Below are 16,156 nucleotides of genomic sequence, written 5' to 3'. Positions count from 1 at the left end.
CAACATGTTATCTTACTAGGTCTTTGCTGAAAACTGGGAAAAATATTCTTCCCAGGAAATTATCCACATGCCAAATCCCCTAAAGTCATGTTTATTATACCCAAAGAATCAGTTATTTTCTCATTATCTAAATGAATCATTGTTTTCATAAGCAATCAGTTAAGTACACAGAATAAATGTCATGATTTTCATTTTATTCAGGAATAAACAACATGGAAAGTAAGTGATTACCCACTGGAAAGTGGCAGTTCCAAGAATGAGCACATGCATTTGACATCCAACGATAGTATTCATGTCTTAATATTTTTTCCTTTGCAGATTTATTACTTTTAATCTGTACTTTCTCCACTTTGATTGAAACAATGCAGCCAAATAACAGTGTAACTGAGTTCATACTCTTAGGATTGACACCAGATCCTATGAGGCAGAAAATGGTGTATGTAATCTTCTCCATTTTCTATGTGGGAAACTTGGTGGGGAATTTGTTTATTATCGTGACCATCAAGTCCAGCTGGATACTTGGGAGCCAACCGTACTTCTTCCTATTTTATTTGTCCTTGGCTAATATCTGATTTTAAACTTCAACAACCCCCAGACTAAATGTGGATGCCCTGTCTGCCAAAAAAATCGTATCTTACAATGAGTGCATGACTCAAGTCTTTGCACTACATTTCTTTGGCTGCATGGAGAACTTTGTTCTCATCCTCGTGGCTGTTGACCGTTAAATGGCCATCTGCAAACCCTTGCATTACCCAAATATCATGAGCCACCAGGTCTGCATTATCCTGGTCACTCTTGCATAGATAGGGTCTTTTATACATTCTATGGCTCAGATTGTCTTGGCCTTGAGATTGACCTTCTGTGGACCCAATCTGATTGATCACTATTGCTGTGACTTGCAGCCTTTGTTGAAACTTGCCTGCATGGACACCTATGTGATCAATCTGCTGTTGGCAACTAATAGTGGGGCCAATTGCTCCAGCAGTTATGTAATTCTGATGACCTCTTACATTCTTATTCTCCATTCCCTGCAAAACCACAGTGCAGAAGCGAGGAAGAAAGCTCTCTCCAATTGCACTTCCCACATCATTGCAGTCATCTTATTCTTTGGCCCATGTATATTTATGTATACACGACCCCCCCAACCACTTTCCCCATGGACAAGATGGTGGCAGTATTTTATACTATCGGAACATCCTTTCTGAATTTAATCATCTACACACTGAGGAATGCAGAAGTGAAAAATGCCATGAGAAATTTATGGCATGTCAAAATTACATCAGAAAGCAAAAGATGAATTGAGGGCTTTGTTTGATTAGTTATTATATCATAGTTTGGCTGAATCTGTACAGATAAAAAACATAATAGTGTATCTCATCACTCCTCAATACAATTACACTGCACCAGATTTTCTTACTTATTTTTGTACTTCTGTCCTCAGATTAGTAGCTTCCCTCACATTTTCAGCCTGACTCTTACATTGCCTGACAGTTCTGGCATGACTGATTGTAAAATACAAAACACAACACGGTCTACACAATGCTTGATAAGAAAAAATACATTTATATAATCACAACCTTGCAAACACATGATCATCACAAAGAAAATGTAGCTAGTACTCTATAATTTGCAATCCCGACTATCATACATTTCAAATTAGGTCTCTTGTTTTCTCTTGAATATTTCCAGTGCAAGAAAATTAACTTTATATATCAATCAAATTCATTATGAAACCATTTTATTTTTGAAATACTTAATATTATTGAATCAAATGCTATTTTATATATAATGACATTTTAAAATAATTTTCTTATTGTTTCCTTTGGTTATTAAGATTACTGAGACTATACATATACATATACATATACATATACATATATATATATATGTATATACATATGTATCTATAAACATAGCATTACAAACACCTCGAGATCTTTATAAATTATGTGACTGATATGACACAAATTATAGAACACTAGCCACACTTTATTTATGGATGATCATACATCTGAAAATAAGCTACAATAATAGAAGTTTATAACACAATGAGGATAAAAAGTAAAATAATTTATGTCATCAAGACTAATAAACCTTAAAAATATAGGGAACATGCAACATATTTTCTGAAACTGAAGTACAGAAAGGTAGAATATGTTATGAAGAAAAAAGTGTATTATATTATTTTATTTAAAGTTGGGTTATATCAGTTAAATATAAGAAAGCACACAAGGCATTCTGGAAATAATCACTGTGCTTGCCTCTAGTTAGTGGACTTAGAAAATACCCATTTCTGCAGCAAGAAGCTGCTTTCTTTTTTTTTTTAACATTTTTTATTGATTTATAAACTTTTTAAAATCTTGTGTCAAGTTCCAGTGTTCAGCACAATTTTTCAGTCATTCATGGACATATACACACTCATTGTCACATTTTTTTCTCTGGGAGTTATCATAACATTTTGTGTATATCTCCCTGTGCCACACAGTGTAATCTTGTTTATCTATTCTATTTTTTTATCTATTCTACAATTTTGAAATCCCAGTCTATCCCTTCCCACCCTCCACCCCCTTGGCAACAGCAAGTCTGTATTCTCTTGTCTATGAGTCTATTTCTGTCCTGTATTTATGCTTTGTTTTTGTTTGTTTGTTAGTTTTTGTTTATTAGATTCCACATATGAGCAATCTCACATGGTATTTTTCTTTCTCTTTCTGGCTTACTTCACTTAGAATGACATTCTCCAGGAGCATCCATGTTGCTGCAAGTGGCATTATGTTGTCGGTTTTTATGGCTGAGTAGTATTCCATTGTATAAATATACCACTACTTCTTTATCCAGTCACCTGTTGATGGACATTTAGGCTGTTTCCATGTTTTGGCTATTGTAAACAGTGCTGCTATGAACATTGGGGTGCAGGTGTCATCCTGAAGTAGGGTTCTTCTGGATACAAGCCCAGGAGTGGGATTCCTGGGTCATAAGGTAAGTCTATTCCTAGTCTTTTGAGGAATCACCACACTGTTTTCCATAGTGGCTGCACCAAACTGCATTCCCACCAGCAGTGTAGTAGGGTTCCCCTTTCTCCACAGCCTCTCCAGCATTTGTCATTTGTGGATTTTTGAATGACGGCCATTCTGACTGGTGTGAGGTGATACCTCATTGTAGTTTTGATTTGCATTTCTCTGATAATTAGTAATAGTGAGCATTTTTTCATGTGCTTTTTAATCATTTGTATGTCTTCCTTGGAGAACTGCTTGTTTAGGTCTTCTGCCACTTTTGGATTGGGTTGTTTCTTTTTTTCTTATTGAGTCATATGGGCTGCTTATATATTTCGGAGATCAAGCCTTTGTCGGTTTCACTTGCAAAAATTTTCTCCCATTCCGTAGGTTTTCTTCTTGTTATACTTCTGGTTTCCTTTGCTGTGCAAAAGCTTGTAAGTTTCATTATGTCCCATTTGTTTATTCTTGCTTTTATTTCTTCTAGGAGAAAATTTTTGAAATGTATGTCAGATAATGTTTTGCCTATGTTTTCCTCTAGGAGGTTTATTGTATCTTGTCTTATGTTTAAGTCTTTAATCCATTTTGAGTTGATTTTTGTATATGGTGTTAGGGTGTGTTCTAGCTTCATTGTTTTACATGCTGCTGTCCAGTTTTCCCAAAACCATTTGCTGAAAAGACTGTCTTTATTCCATTGTATATTCTTGCCTCCTTTGTCAAAGATGAGTTGACCAAAAGTTTGTGGATTCATTTCTGGGCTCTCTATTCTGTCCATTGGTCTATGTGTCTGTTTTGGTACCAATACCATGCTGTCTTGATGACTGCAGCTCTATAGTATTGTCTGAAGTCTGGGAGAGTTATTCCTCCAACCTCTTTCTTTCTCTTCAGTAATGCTTTGGCAATTCTAGGTCTTTGATTGTTCCATATAAATTTTATTATGATTTGTTCTAGTTCTGTGAAATATGTCCTGGGTAATTGGATAGGGATTGCATTAAATCTGTAGATTGCCTTGGGAAGTGTGACCATTTAAAAAATATTGATTCTTCCAAACAAACAATCAAAAAGCACATGAGAAAATGCTCAATATCACTAATTATCAGAGAAATGCAAATCAAAACTACAGTGAGGTATCACCTCACATCAGACAGAATGGCCGTCATTCAAAAATCCACAAATGACAAATGCTGGAGAGGCTGTGGAGAAAGGGGAACCCTACTACACTGCTGGTGGGAATGCAGTTTGGTGCAGCCACTATGGAAAACAGTGTGGTGATTCCTCAAAAGACTAGGAATAGACTTTCCTTATGACCCAGGAATCCCACTCCTGGGCTTGTATCCAGAAGGAACCCTACTTCAGGATGACACCTGCACCCCAATGTTCATAGCAGCACTGTTTACAATAGCCAAAACATGGAAACAGCCTAAATGTCCATCAACAGGTGACTGGATAAAGAAGTAGTGGTATATTTATACAATGGAATACTCAGCCATAAAAACCGACAACATAATGCCACTTGCAGCAACATGGATGCTCCTGGAGAATGTCATTCTAAGTGAAGTAAGCCAGAAAGAGAAAGAAAAATACCATGTGAGATTGCTCATATGTGGAATCTAAAAAACAAAAACAAAGCATAAATACAGGACAGAAATAGACTCATAGACAAGAGAATACAGACTTGTGGTTACCAGAGGGGTGGAGGGTGGGAAGGGATAGACTGGGATTTCAAAATTGTAGAATAGATAAACAAGATTACACTGTGTAGCACAGGGAAATATACACAAAATGTTATGATAACTCACAGAGAAAAAAATGTGACAATGAGTGTGTATATGTCCATGAATGACTGAAAAATTGTGCTGAACACTGGAATTTGACACTACATTGTAAAATGATTATAAATCAATAAAAATGTTAAAAAAGATGTCAAAACCTTTACTCATTAGGAAATGTAAATATAAGCCATAATGTGATACTACTTTGTACCTACCAGGATGTCTAGAATAAAAAAAATACAATCATAAATGTTGGTGAATTTGTAAAGAAAGTGGAGTTCTTATATATTGCTGGGGGTAATGTAAAATGATGCAGTCACTTTGGAAAAAGTTTTGGCAGCTCCTCAAATGGATAAAAATATAATGACCAATGACCCTGCAAGTCCACTTTCAAATATTTACCCAAGAGAAAGGAAAGTATATATTCACAAAAATATCTGCACATCAATGTTCATAGCAACATTGTTCATAATAGCCAAAATGGAGAAACAATCCATACATCAATCAACTAATGAACAGATAAATGCCATATCCATACAATGAAATCTTACTTGCGATAAAAAGGAAAGAAGTACTGATTCTTAACACAACAGGGATGAAACTTTAGGAACATTATGCCAAGTGGAAAAAGTAGGTGATTCCATTTACACGAAATGTCCAGAAAAGAAAATCTATATAGATTGTTTGTTTAGGGTTGCTGGTGATGGTGGTGTAAAGGAATAATGAGTGACTGCTAATGGGTAGGGACTTTCTTTTGGTGATGACAATAATGTTGCAAAATTAAATAATGTTGATGTATACTAAAACACCATTAAATATTATAATTTAAATGAGTGAATTACATAGTATTTAAATTATATACCAATAAAGCTGTTAAAAATAAACAAATGCTTAATCTAGTGATCATTTCTACAGAATAGAAGACCATATAGAAGCTATCATAAAAATTTCCTTCCCACAAATTGATTCTATTACAATCAATACATAACAGTGACTTTTAATTCCTAATTAGCATGATTAAGATTTCAAATAATCATTGTTATGTTATATAATTTAATTTATACAATTCATACAGAAAGATTCAGAAATTTTATTATTGGGAAACAAATAGCATGTAGCAAGAGAAAAGGCCACTTGTTTCTAATCTGGAAACAGTGGCCTGTGAGCAACTCCATGGACATCCACTTCAGCAGCCAAGTGCAGAACACAGTGGTGCCCAGTGTGGACAAATGTCCTACATGCTGCTGGAGTCCCATTGACTGAGGTACCTCAGGGTGTAAAAACCTGAGATCTTGGACCTTCCACTTCTATGAGCCTTTGGGCTGAGAGAGTCATTCCCTTACCCATGTTCCAAAATAATAATGTCCATTTGACTGGAGAATACACAATAAATTCACCTAAGACAAGATCCTCAAAAGATTGATGTTTGCTTTTCAAAATTAGGTGGCACAACCTTCATTATCTCCAGACCAATAAATGACTCAAAGATCAGCATAATGCAAAGGAAGCTCTGAATGTGAAAGGAAATAACCTGCATCCCAAAAGTATTTGCAGGACTTCACAAATATGAACTTGTGTGAGCTGGGAGAATATTTTGGAGGAATGAACCTTGAAAGTGTTAGATCTGAGTGCTAGGAAGAGCTTAATTCTGATAAGGACACTCTGAGTTTTGAGTGAGAACTTGGGGTTCAGCACTTCGGCAATAGCCTTTGGCAGGCGTATCCTTGGAGTCTGGACAAGCTTATGTGTTATAGCAAATTCCTGGAGGTAGATGATTTTCCTGGGAGAGAGGAGAGACTGACAAGGAATCAATCTGCCTGAGGAACTATGTGTTGGGAAAAGGGGAATACTCAAAATTTCTTGAGAAATATTGGATATAATATCTGATCCATCACTGTTACAAGAAGACCTAAAATACTATTACAATCTTCCAATTAAAGTAAAAGCTTATAAAGGCCACATTATAAATTAAGTTTTGGTGCAAGCCTGCCTCAGAGAAGGTTTGATGTGTCATTGAATATATCCTGTAATTATTTCCCTATTCTTCAAATATATCACTGGAATATTTGGATACTTAACACCTGGACAAAATTTCATGTTGATTACTTTCCAATAAGTGTCCCTATATCACAGATAAAATAGAAAATCAGAAGCAAATCATATTTTAAAAGTTATTTCAAAGATAAAAGCAAACATAAAATATATGAAGGATTCAAATTTCCCATAATAATGTTATTTAATTAATTGGTCTGATTCATGCAAAAAAAAAAGATGGATTATAGCATGTAACTATGCACTACTATAATCTCACTTAGGAAGGATCCCCAATGGAAACTTCAATGCAAGATATATTAACTTTACTATATTAAGTTTCAGAGTCTCTAGCAATTGGTCTGTAGTCCTTCTTCAAGCCCACACTGGCTGTTGCCCTCCAATGTCAACAGATCTGCACAGGAATCTGGACTAACCGTCCATGGAGACTCTCAACTCCAGACCCCACTGAGGGCTAGTAAGGCAAGAAAACCAGTACCCAATCAGTGTGCCATGCATAAACAAGAACACTGAGATGATGCCCTTACCGCTCCCAAAAGGGGACAGAAAGAGCAGATCCCATCCACTATCCTTGAAGGCAGAAAGTCCAAACAGATAAAAGAATGAGAGAGCCAGGGGAGTCCTGAGCTGGCACTCCAGTTGTCCCCTCAGGAGCACTGCCTAACATTGGACATAGGGAAAAGCCTGTCAAATTTAGTCAACATGAGTGCCACTTAGCCAGTTCTGAGCACCAGATCTGGCAAAGTCAGTCACAAGAGTTGTAAAATCATAGGGGTATTAGGGAAGGCCCAAGAACAGGCATTCATAGAGCCATTAGAACATAAGTTGGATGAACACTTGCCTACCCACCCACTCCTTCTTGCATGCCCCAGAATGCCCTATACCCCTGCTAGGAAGAGATGTCTTATATAAATTGGGGGCTACTATCCTCCTAATAAGAAACAAACTGGAGACTGGCATACCCTTTGATGAAGGGCACAAGATGATAATGTTAATGATTGAGGAAAAACTTCCTTGGAGTAAACCTCAAGGTTTGGGCCCAGAGATGGGTGGACTGAGCTGTGGGAGCCAGTCGGTGATAGCATGCCTAAAACTGGACATACATGGCCCAATAGAAAACAGTACCCTCTCCATTCGGAAGACTTTGTGGGGCATTGTCCCTGTGATGCAAGACCTAATTGGCCAGGACCTTAATAGATAATGACAATCAGTGTATAATACCACCACTGTCCCCATAAAGAAACCCAATGGGGAATACTGACTGGGACAAGACCTCAGGACAGTCACTGAATCCACTGAGTATATACATCCAGTAGTCCCTAATCCCTATACCCTGCTGGCCTCTCTACAGTCCACATGGACCTGTATTCTGTATTAGATTTAAAAGATGCCTCCTTCTGTATTCTGTTAGCCTCAGAGTCACAAGAAATGTTTGTTTTAGAGTGTCAGAACCTGAACATGCACAAAAATAACACTGCTGGACAGTTCTACCCCAAGGGTGCAAAAATTTCCCCACAATTTTAGGGCAAACTTTAGCTAAAGACCTAAAATATCTACATGTAGATTAGGGAACCCCTCTCCGGTATGTAGATGACATTCTGATCCCAAGTCCAATATAACTGGTTAGCTGAGATCATGGTAAACCTTGGCATGAAAAACATAATCAGTCAGATAATTGAGACATGCCCTACCTGCACAATACACAACCCCAGCACCAGACCCCCAAGAGTCCTCCACAGATAAGGCCCATTCAGGCCAGGGGGACACATCGTGGAGAAGATTGTCAGATTGACTTTACTGCCATTCTAGTATTGAGCAATGTCAGGTATCTCTTGGTGTCTTGGTGCTAATAGACTTCATTTTCTGGATGGATAGAAGCATCGCCCTCCAAAAAAAATAAAATAAAATAACCGAAATGACAGCTGAAGTCGCTCAGGTGTTACTATAAGAAATAATCCTCAGGCTTGGGCTCCTGGGATCCATACAAAGTGATAATGGTCCAGCATGTGTGCCTCAAGTGATGAAGGGATAACCAGTGCCCTGGGCATAAACTAGACCTTGCTCTCAGCCTAGAGATGCCATTCACCCTGGAAAATAGAGAGATCCAATCAGGCCTTGAAACTAGCCTTAGCCAAGCTACGTCAGCAAAACCAAGGAAATTGGATTTTGTCTTCCAATTGCCTGACTGTGCGTGTGGTTAGCCTCAAGGAATAAGTTAAAATTAAAGGCATTTGAAATCATATATAGTAGACCCATTCCCCAAGCCTGGAAAGAAGAGACACCTTAAGCCCTTTGAAATGACACAACTCAAGTTTGCTCTCCAGGCAGGAGAAACCAGAAAAGCCCTCACAGGATATGATGAGCAAGTGCTGCGCAAATAACCTGGCCCTGCACCCCCTCCAGCTGGAAGGCTGGGGGCACCTAAACACCTGGAAACAAGCCTGCAAAATCAGCTCACTCTTAAGTGGAACAAACTCCACTAGGGCATCCTAGCGACCCATTCTGCCCGAAGCTGCAAGGGGTCACTGCATGAGGACATCACTGGAGTAAGGATGGCCCCTGAGCACCAACCTCCTGAGAAACAACCTGGGGCAACAGACCCCGTGACTACGCGTGTGACCCTCTCTCTCACAGGAAGCTTCTCTTCTAAAAAACAACAAAAGTGCGACCAGGGAGGGTCAGACCCCGGCAGTGAGCCACAACGTCAGGGCACACTCGCCTACGGGCAGAAGGCCTAGACGCTTTCACTTCCCCGTGTATCTGAAAGAGCCCGGTGTCCTTTGCCTCCTGAAGCTTAGACAAACACGGGCTGCTCAGTTAACATGAACAATTAGGCTGAAGTCTGGTGATGACCAACCATATCATAGGCAGCTGGGGGGAGTTCCCCTCCACGGCATGGGGTCATGATGATGCCCCAAATCACCAGAAAGCAGTCACAGGAGATGAACATGTGCCCTACCCCAACCCTAACACCCCACAAGAATGAGGAGCAAGACAAAGGAGAGATCTGTCATCGGCAAAGCCCAGTAATGGCCCATTAACGATTCCTGGGAAGCAGAAATAGAATCTGGGTAATAAAATAAAATCTAACCTCTTTCTTATCCTTTGTGCCATGTCTGGTTTCACTTGCTCCTGCGGTGTTGCATGCAGAGGTCTCCACCCGGCATCTCAGAGCAGGGCTCCTGGTGTGAAACTGCTGCCTCGGCTCCTCAGCCCGGCGTGCAGCGCCCAGGAGCGCTGAGCATGATGCTGCAATTCAAGATGGCGGCCGCGGGCCGTGTGCAGAGACGCTGCACCGGGCACTGCGGTCTGGAGCCCTGAACTGCGGCAGCTGCAGAGGCCCTGAAATGGCTCCGCCCCCTGCCCGCCCCGCCGATGAGAACCCCGCCCTCAGCCTGTCTGTCCTGCAGCACTTACACGCTAGAATACCCAAATACTCCTCTGTTCTTTGAGCAAAGACTAAAGCTTTACTTTGCTTCTTAACTGAACCCAGTCTCAGTCTAGTGCCTTGAACAGCAGGAGCAGGAGGACACTCAGAGCCTGATTCAAAGTTTTGGTAGCAATATCACATTTAACATTTTAACCACATGAGTAGAATGTGGTAAAGTTGTTGTGCAAATCCTGAAGCTTACCTTGAGAAGCCTGGAAGACTTAGCTTTTGTAAAACAACCACTGTCCTGAAACAACCCTGGGCTTATGCAGCTCAATACATGCTGCTGGAGAACAGAGAGAGAACTCAGGTACCTAAGCTAATCGCCAGTCAATGAGGCTGTCTTGGAGGCATCTGCTCCATCCAAACTATCAGAGTGTGGCCAGGTAAAACCAATAGAAGAACCACCCAGCTGAATCCAACCCAAACTGCAGAATCATAATCGAATAAAGGGTTTTTACTTTAAGCTTTTAAGTTTTGGTTTCATAATTTGAAACTACTAATTTTTGGATTAAATTCTGTGATTTTAAGCCACTAATGTTTTGGCTTAGTGATGTTTGCCAACACATAGCAATAGATACCTTACATACACAAGGCAGAAAGTGGAAGATAAACACGAAAGTTTCATGGGACATACATAGAGTTCTGAGGAGTCCTGTGGCCTGAGAGATACAGTCTTCCTCCATAAAAAAGAAATGTGTTCCATTGTAATTGACTATTCTTCAATAAATAAAATTTTAATTTAATTTAATTTAAATTTAAGCAAATGTATTCTATTCAATCTCTTACCCCTAGGAAAGAGACACAGAATTTCATGGGTGTTTAAATTTGGAGATAACAGAGCCTGTATGTGGGGGTGCTACAATAAATCATGGAGGATTGATGTGTGGGGACTGGATACAATTTTCAGCAGGATTTGCTGGCATGGACCAAGCAAGAGAGAGTTGAGTCAATTTTGGATGAAGAAAATTATCACTTGCAAAGTTAAGAAATGGAAAGCTAATAGCTGAGTGTGAGAAAGATGAAGCTGGAGTGGTTGGAGGAGTAAGATGATGACTATCAGTTACAGCTCTGAGAACAGCTGCCACTGTGGGGAACACAGCTTGATTTTGTCACCCCAAGTAAGTCCCCTGAAGTAATTAGAAATGAACACCTTACTTTTTTTGTTTTCTTTTTTTTTAAATTGAGCTATAATCAGTTTGCAATGTTGTGTCAATTTCTGGTGCACAGCATAATTTCTCAGTCATATACATATATTCATTTTCATATTCTTTTTCCCTGTGAGCTATCACAAGATCTTGTATATGTTTCCTGTGCTACACAGTATAAACTTGTTTATCTATTCTATATATACCTGTCAATATCTACCAATCTTGAACTCCCAGTCTTTCTCTTCCCACCTCCCCCCCAGCAACTACAAGTTTGTATTCTATGTCTGTGAGTCTGTTTCTGTTTGATCACCTTCTTGAAGAAGTTTGTCTTGTATTTCTGATCTCTCTCCTTTCATAGAAAAAGGTGATGTATTTTACTCTCCCACAAGATCCTGTATCATTAGAAAATATAAACAGATATACATGGTACAAGGGTGAACTGTACTGGACTTCACCTTTGCATCACCCATTTTCCTGGACTTGCCTTGCTTGTAGACAGAGATGCCCTAGCAGTGGCCTTCACTTCACCCATGACATTGAGAGACCACAGATAAAAAGACCTTTGGAAACTATTCTCCATCTTCATGTCTCTTATTGTCATGACCCAACAGGACCTGGGCTCACACCTATGTGGACACTTCTGGAATCCTCCCCAGAGATTCCTTGTTGCTTCTGAGGTGGTAGCTACTGCATGACATGATCAGAGCCTAAATATGCTCAGTGTTTTCCCATAAAACTCCCTCCTGCTCTGAATGCCCCTGGCACTCTTTGGACTCTGTCCTTTCCTACAACTGCAGGAAATGTCCAGTGACATGGCCAGAGACTGCAGAGAAATTGGCCCACTGTGTGGTGAGCTTTGGCCAGTGGGAAAGGGGTGTTAATGAATATATTGTTGCCTTTCCTAGCTATTTACAAATTGGAAAATAAACTTATAGCCTCTATTAAAAGGTCCAGTGAGATCAAGAAATCAACTGTAGTAGGCAGCTCATAAGTGCCCTCAGAAAGTATGAAACAGTAAGATTATTTTGCTTTTTGGACATTGTACTAAAAAGGAAGAAGGAGGAGAGATGAAAGTAGGAAGTAGAAAGAAAGTAAAGCAAGAATGAGGGGAAAGGAAAGGGTAGAATTAGGAAAGGAATAAGAAAAAATATTAATAGTCAAAAGTCAACCTTAATGGTTTGAAATAAAAAAGTAAAAGAATGATATTCTGCACTATGATTCATTCCAGGTATTGGTTGAAAGTGAATTTTTTCCCATCAGTTTCTCAAGAAATCTGCAGAAATTCAATTAAAAATAAAAACAGTGAACCCCAATATTACTGTTGAATCTACTATTTTCCAATCAAAAGGAATTTCAAAAGAGTAGGAAAATACAAAATCAAAAAATACCTTCAAAAAGATTTTTAATTTATATGTTATATTAAATATAAAGTAATTTATATTAAATACATGTAAATGTATATGCACATTATTCCAATAAACAAGAAAAACAAGCATAAGACAATTACATATCTCTGTTTGCTGCAATGATTTGGATTAGTGCTATGGTTCTAAATTCAAAGATTAGTTGGTTTTGAAATATAGCAAGTTAAAGTTTTTAATTTTTTTTAACAAGTTGAAAAGACATCTAGAAATTAAAACTCATTTTTAATTCTCTGAAGTGGCCCTGATTATGGAGGGAGACTTTGGGGGAAAGTCTTTCCCCAGGATCCTTGATATTTTGTAACATTCTCTTTAAAATGACCTCATAAGAAGAAGAGAAAACAGTATTTGTTGCCAAAGGCACTGTGAAATGGCAGATTTCACTTGGTGAGAGACATACCAGGAACAAGATATGACTTCTACTAACTTTTGAGTTTTTAGGGGCAATGACTCTCTGAAATTAATTATTTACAAAGAGATTCTTAAGGCATCACTCTTAACTTTATTTTGGACAGTTGCACACAAATTATCTCAGGAGAGGTAGGAAAAGAAAGCAAAACTAGGGTTGTGGACAATACTGGTGAGTTTTTATTCTTCTAAAACTAATATTAAAATTTTGTGGAAAGGGTAATTTAATGAAATTTATATATTTTGAGTGCTTGTAACATAATTGCAAGATACTAAGAAATAAGGAGAGAATAAAATGTTTAAGTTGATGAAGTGCATTGATACAAGATGATGAGATAGGACACAGGATTATGAGTAAGAAAATGCCAATAATTTTAAAAGAAAGTGATATGTTACCATGTTTGAAATGCTCAGGAAATGGAGGAAGAAATTCTTTGAGAAACATCTTAATTCAGGGAGAAAGAAGTGTTCCTCTTGAATCTTAGTGTATAGACATTGGAGAAGCAATTGCCAGGCTTGTGTTTAAATGCTCAGTTTCTCCTGGATGCGAACCTGGTAACATAATTCACCATTGTCAAAAACTGCTATGTCTTGAGCGCTCTTAAATTGAAGGGTTCTCTCAGTGGAGAATAGTTTTGTTTTTTGGTTTTGATCCAAAGCCAAAGGAGGATGAGTATATAAAAGCAGGGAGCTGTATTTGAGTGTGAATTTGAATTATTGTTATTGCCACTGCTATTAGCACCATTATTATTATTGTTGTTAGAAGAGGCAGATAGCTAGATATGAGCAGAGAAAGGGGAACACAGACCAAAAGGCAGAAATTGGACAGAAAAAAGGGCCACAGGCCAAATGCTGGAAACCACACATCATGTAAGGACCAGGGGTCCCTGGGCAGAGAAAGAAAAACAGGAACCTCTAGGTTAATAAGTGGTCACAACTTTGAGGGTGATAAGTGGCCCAGAGGCCAATGAAGAAAGGTAGGAAAAGGTAGGAATCTCCAGTGTCTGAATATGACCTTTTGCTCATTATGCCCTCATTTCAATAAAATAAGCCTTGCAGATTAAAAGTATCATCACGCACTGAAGCCATGACACTTCCAATCCAGAATAAATAAGGACAAAAATCCCTCCTCTCTTCAGTAAAGTGAAGTTGGGATGAAAATCAGGGAATATGACCTCGGCCCTTTCATTCCTAATGAAGGCGGAATATTCTGCCCATTCATTTTTACATTCTATGCAACCAACTTGCCAGAGAAACTTGGGGCAGCCACTCACCTGAGCCTGCCCACTCTCCCCTTGATAAAATCTCTCTTACCGTAACAAATTCTCACTGTGCTTTTTTACTACATCTTGTCTCAGAATTCTTTCTAGGATGGGACAAGAACCTGGAACACCGGTTACATCCACCAGCATCATTATCATTATTTCATACTGTATAAGAGAAAGCACACCTGTAACAATCACTCCAACAAGTCTAATATGCAGATCTATTTTCCCAAAAGCTGGGAATGCAAGGCACCACATTGCTGCAAAGGGCAGCTGAGAGCACAGAGCCCATTAGGAACTGTAAGCGCTGAACGTGAGAGATCGCTGGGGGATGTGTCCTCAGGCGGACAGAATTCCTGATGATACCAAAGACACTGTGTCATCCTATGCAACCCTAGAACTAAAGGAGTCATTTACATCTTTGGCTTGATTTGAAGAATAACTTGTGAGCCCCTTTAATCAAAACTATTCCACAGTCCCCTCTCCACACATTCATTTCAGTGACCTCACTAGAGTGTCTGAAATCCCTCCACTGAAGAGTCACCCATTAAATTTGAATATGAAGTGGTGGTGAGATTAAGGGAAGAATCATTTTTTCTTTGTCTTTTTATTTATTCATTTATTTTAGCTAACAGACAAATATTTAAATTACCAAGACAAAGCAAATCCTCGGGAATCCTCAAACACTGAGTTTAAGTTGAGATCTCCCTTCATTTCCTTTCAAATCACACAAGTTTTGATGTGTCTCCAGCAGTTTCTTCTATCACTTTATCTTCTTTTGCCTCTGCCTCCTTTTCAGGGTTTCATGGCTATTCCAAGCTGAAAGAGTTGATTTAATTTCATAATAGAAATAATGGTCAATATTACAAATGAGAGTGAAATTAAAACTTTCTCATTTTGCAAATGGGATAACAGACACTCCATGAAACTAAATGATTTATCTTAGAGTTACAGCACCAATATCTCAGAATCATATTTGTATCATCTTGGTTCTCTTTTTACTACAACACACCACTCTTTTATTTTTTAACTTTTTTAATTAATAGTCATTTTACAATGTTGTGTCAAATTACAACACAATACTCTTGAATATGAGTGATTGACATTAAATAGGGGACTGAAAATTCATGTACACAAAGATTAGAGTTTAATAAGAAGGAAGACCTGCAAGGTCACCCAGTCTTAACTACCTGAGTGCTCATGGCAGTATTCAGAAGGGAAATGTGAGCTTATGTTCATTTCCAAATCAAAAATAAGATGAACATTTTCAAAATATAAATGTTACCATATCCCCAAATTCAAAAGGTGTTTCAAATTTAGGTTACGTGCCTTAGACAGATTAGAAGAAAGCAATTTGTTAGAAACAGATGAAAGAACCTTCATGGAAGATGAGGGAGGTGAGACTCTTGGCTAGATGTGTGAATTAAATGATTTGTTTTGTTTCTCTGGACTTCAATGTAAATGAATGGACTATCATATTGAAATAAGATGATCAGAATTTGTGCATTTCAATTTCTTTAGGTATATATGCCAATTAGTAGTAAGTACACATTTTTCTATTTTTAACTATTCCAATTATTCATTTGTTTTGAGTTAGAAATAAATATTGTTGGTCCTTCTTATGTTTTTTTTTCCAGGTAATTTAAGTGCCTTTTGGGAACATTGCC

At 38.4% G+C, this 16,156-nt stretch overlaps 1 pseudogene; it reads left to right on the top strand.

The window, feature by feature from the left end:
- Positions 1-362: 362 nt before the first annotated feature.
- On the top strand, positions 363-1,297 carry LOC140693611 (olfactory receptor 4C11-like; annotated as a pseudogene).
- Positions 1,298-16,156: the final 14,859 nt, after the last annotated feature.

The sequence above is a fragment of the Vicugna pacos genome, unplaced genomic scaffold (genome assembly GCF_048564905.1).
Source record: "Vicugna pacos unplaced genomic scaffold, VicPac4 scaffold_19, whole genome shotgun sequence".
Taxonomy (NCBI): domain Eukaryota; kingdom Metazoa; phylum Chordata; class Mammalia; order Artiodactyla; family Camelidae; genus Vicugna; species Vicugna pacos.
The sequence above is the reverse complement of the archived record's forward strand: the minus strand, read 5'-3'. Positions and strand labels throughout refer to the sequence as shown.